General features: G+C 44.9%; 1 long non-coding RNA gene across 1 annotated transcript; it reads left to right on the top strand.

The window, feature by feature from the left end:
- The first annotated feature begins 6 nt into the window (after window positions 1-6).
- On the top strand, window positions 7-3140 carry LOC119325346. The gene is made up of 5 exons (XR_005157483.1): window positions 7-352; window positions 688-761; window positions 1829-2390; window positions 2514-2612; window positions 2739-3140. It is a non-coding gene; the product is annotated as an uncharacterized LOC119325346 (long non-coding RNA).
- Window positions 3141-4601: the final 1461 nt, after the last annotated feature.

Below are 4601 nucleotides of genomic sequence, written 5' to 3'. Positions count from 1 at the left end.
CACGCACGTGCCCGCCCACCGCGGCGCCAACTCCTCCTCCTCTACGGCATGCTGCTACACAACGACCTCCTCCCCCGCGGCATCGGCGTCGGCGTGGGACTGGACTCCTCCATGCGCGCTCCTCCCGGAATCAGGCGCCGCCGGTCGGGGGGATAAAGACACGGACATGGAGGCGGTCGCGGCGCCCGGTGGTGCCGTTCTGACCGGGTGGCAGGCAGTGGCGCTGTCGGGCGCGGCGGGCTGGGTGTGGGCGGCCTCCAACTACGACCTCACGCACCGAGCGCGCGCGCTGGCGCAGCCCTGGGTCACCCGCCGGGTCCACGCCGAGACGCCCTCCATCCTCACCTTCCAGGTCCATTCCTCCTCCCCCCCCAATCCCTGTCTTTCTTCCCTCGTTCCAGTTCCTGCATTTGGGGATATCGTGTTGTGCAATCTGGATACCATTACCCGTTCCAGCACGCGGTTGCTGCTCGATTCGTTAGTCTTGGGAGAAAGCAGAACAAATTTGGTGATGAAATCATGTAGACAGAGATTAATTTGACTTGAAACAAATGAGGAGACAATGCATCGTCCTATACAAAAACATTGACGATATCTACGATGTATGCAACCTGGCCTCGATTACTAAGCTGTTCTTACTTGTATTCTTCTGAAGGGGAAAAATCCCTGTCTGTTCAATTATTGTAGAGGCTGCAGCACAAGTTGCTGGACAACTTCTTCTCCGCTCACTCGCCGTCTCCCGTGTCATGGCCGAGCTCAAGGTCCGCTCACTCGCCGCCTCCTCACCGATTCCAGCCCTGGTTGTTAATACCTAGGTTATGTATCAGTTTTTCAATCTAATTTTTCAATTGAATCACTTCTCGTGCATGACTGCATGACCGCAGGTTGATAGATCACTTCTATCTTATTACTCTTTTCAATCTAATTTTTCACATGTCCATGAATTCCTAGTTGGATATAAACAGCAGTCATCCATTGATTTAGTATCCGTTTTTCAGAAATCATGGCCATCTAATTTGATAAGAAACTGGAATCTAAGTCCATCGATTCCTAGTTTCTTTCCATATTATTTTCTTATAGTAAGTACACTTCATCGGTTTCTTTTGCACACCATGACAGTCTAATTTGAGTGTTGTTGAAGCGTACTGATTTTACTCTACGCAAGTCAACCTGTATCACTAGATAATTTTTTTTGTACACAATTGAAAGGAATGAAGTATGTACAGTAGTAGTATCAACATATTCAGAAGTATCACTAACTGAAGGACATCTGCACGTATATGTAAATCGGTAGCAATCCTTTTGCACAATCAAACTGAATTCAGTTTGGTTCAGTTAGTCGAGTCAAACACTGACGAATTGATCCAGCCCGACCATGGTCACTCACCTCTTACTCCTCTTAGAACCTTGGAATTGCTGCGCTCAATGTGTAAAGAGAAGACCAGGCTTTTGATTGTAAATTATGCATGACAGACATATTAAATGATGGTCTGCATGTTTCCATTATGACTTTCCCTATTTTTAGAACACATCGTTACAAGGATATTAGATTTCTTTTTTGCCTAATTCTGATCCTAACTACCTATTTCAATTCATGACCATTACTTGGTCAACCATGCTTTTAGCACTTCACCATATTGTTTGCATCTTTGTCCCAGTAAAGTTTTTTCATAGGCGATTGATGCGTTGACATAATGTGCAAACAGCAAGACGTTGATTTATGAACTATATATTTACATGCAGTATAGGTTAATATTGATCTGTGATTTTCCTTACTTGGTCAACCTGTTTTTAGCACTTAATCATATTCTTTGCATCTTTGTTCCAGTGACATATATGAGTATATCATGTGCGATTGAGGCTATCCTGCTGAAGGGAAGGAAGATGGAGGAGCAGATTCTAACAGCAAGCGTTAATTTCTTTACTTTACTGTTAAGTAACTGTTGTCTTACTTCCTCTTATTTGTTTCAGGCGAATGTATACCCATCCACCTAATGTTTTTCTTAGTTTATCAAGCAGTCCACGAACGCCAACATTCCAGCCAATGCACTATCCATCTCATGTCTCCCCTCCTAGACAACAGCAACAGGAGAATCTCCATTTTGTCGGTGTCCCCTCACATGTTGCATTCTCAACACCACCATCACCACCAGTTCATACTAAAAGGAAAAAAACACCATCCGAGTCTGGTTCTGGTAGAGGTTCTTTACAAAAAAAATGCCCATGTTGTAGAACATGCCGGTGATGTCTTTGGTTGTCATGAGGCTGGCCGGTGAGAATGCCATGTTGCCGGAGCCAAATGAGCCCGGCGTAAACCTGCGGAGGAACATGACAGATACAGGATTTTCTGAAAATGAAAGCGAGTTCACCATGACTACGACAGATACTAGGTAGTTTAGCTTGGGATAGAATACAATGCACGGGTTACAACAGAAGTTATTTCTTGTCTCAGAATTACTGATTGCTCTTTGTTCTCATTTTCCTTGATAGCTGAAACTATTCCTTGTCTACAGATAAGCGGAAGCCGTGTTCGGAGCCACCAACAGTGTCTTCCTTGGATTCGTTCGTGCAATAAGGAGGGTACCCGGCCTTCTTCACGTGTCGAGCAACAAGTAAGGACCAGCCTTCGGCTGTTACTATTGATTCATGTGCATGCGCAAAAACAAAAGAAAATACAATACTAGATTTGGACATAGCATGTGAACCAACAAGTTTTCACTTTCCTGACATGGGTGCAGGGGTGATCGAGGAGGATTTTCTTGGCCCGGTGGGTGTCGTGCTCTTCAACCACTTGGAGGCGGACTTCACCGTGAAGCCCAGTGACTACTGCACACAGATCATCATCCAGGTGATCGCGATGTCGGAGGTCGCCAAGGTGGAGGTCCTCGACTCCACCGTCCAGGGGAGGTCCACCGGTGTCTGAACTCCAAGCCTTAGTAGATACATCTAGAGAAGTGGTCTGTTTAGGTTGGTGGTGGAATGCTAGGGAAGGTACCCACCTTTAGATGATGGTTGTGTTCGTCTGATGTTAAATGGGATGTCGTGATTTCTTTCAGTTGAGATGTTGTTCCTTGACACGAGTCTGATATTAAATGGGATGTTGTGATTTCTTTCAGTTGAGATGTTGTTCCTTGACATGAGTTTATTTTGCACTGGGCATGTCGACAAGGGGGGGGGGGTGAATAGGCGATTTTTATGAAAGTCTTCAAAACTTGGAAGTTTCAAAGACAAACAACAGAAATAGCCTAATTGATATGCAGCGGAAGATAAACTACACTAAACAAGCCATAGTCAAGTATGTAATGATGTGAAAGTACATGACCAATAGCAGTTAGGTAGTAAGGATCAAGATGGAAGATAGTGTGAAGCCAATCAACAATAGTAGTCAAGCAATGAAGTCAAACAGATAAACAGATAGGCAATGACTTCACGAAGACAAACTAAAGTAAGGTTGGGAAGGGATAGAACCAGTTGCTTGTTGAAGACACAGGATTTGTTGGACCAGTTCCAGTTGCTGTGACAACTGTACGTCTAGTTAGGGAGACTGAGATTTAACTCAAAAGACAGTGTCTTCACCTTATTCCCCTTGAGCTAAGGACACCCAGTCCTCGCCCAATCACTCTGGTAAGTCTTCAAGAGAGACTTCCAAACCTTCACAGACTTCGTTCACCGGCAATCCACAATGACTCTTGGATGCTCAGAACGCGACGCCTAACCGGCTGGAGGATTCACAGTCCTCAAGTGTAATAAGTCTTCAGGTCACACAGACAGAAAGACTTCAGTGATGCCTAACATTCTTTGGCTCTGGGTGTTTGGGCTTTGTCCTCGCAAGGATTTCTCTCTCTCAAATGCTTCGAGGTGGGTTTCTCTCAAACAACAAAAGCCGTGCACAAACTCTAAGCAGCCACCAATTTATGGTGTAGGGGGTGGGATATTTATAGCCACTAGGCAACCTGACCTGATTTGTCCAAAATGACCCTGGGTCACTAAGGAACTGACACGTGTTCCAACGGTCAGATTTCGAACACACGCGGCAACTTTACTTGGGCTACAAGCAAAGCTAACTCATCCAACTCTGGATAAGATTTGCTCTCATTGTCTTCGCTCGAAGACATAGGATTTGAGTTGAGCATCACATCAGTCACTCTGACTTAGTTCACTTGGACCCCACTTAACAATACGGTGGTTCCTATGACTCAACAAAGAAGAAAAGGAAACGACGAAACCACACAGTCTTTGCGCTCCATAGTCTTCACGCAATGTCTTCTCATGTCATAGTCTTCAATATGAATATCTTCTCATACCACCATTGTCTTCAATGTCTTCATACATTTTTAGGGGTCATCTCCGGTAGGTAAACCGAATCAATGAGGGACACTACCTGTGTTATCCTGTAATTCTCACAAACGCATTAGTCCCTCAACCAACTTTGTCGTCAATACTCCAAAACCAACTAGGGGTGGCACTAGATGCACTTACAATCTCCCCCTTTTTGGTGATTGATGACAAACTGGTTGAAGTTTTCAACGGGGATAAAGTATGCGAAATTGTAGGGATAGAGAATTGTCTTCATAAGTTGCAAGGGCTCCCCCTGAAGATGT

Source organism: Triticum dicoccoides, chromosome 6B (assembly GCF_002162155.2).
Source record: "Triticum dicoccoides isolate Atlit2015 ecotype Zavitan chromosome 6B, WEW_v2.0, whole genome shotgun sequence".
Classification (NCBI taxonomy): domain Eukaryota; kingdom Viridiplantae; phylum Streptophyta; class Magnoliopsida; order Poales; family Poaceae; genus Triticum; species Triticum dicoccoides.
This window is presented reverse-complemented; position numbering and strand designations above follow the sequence as displayed.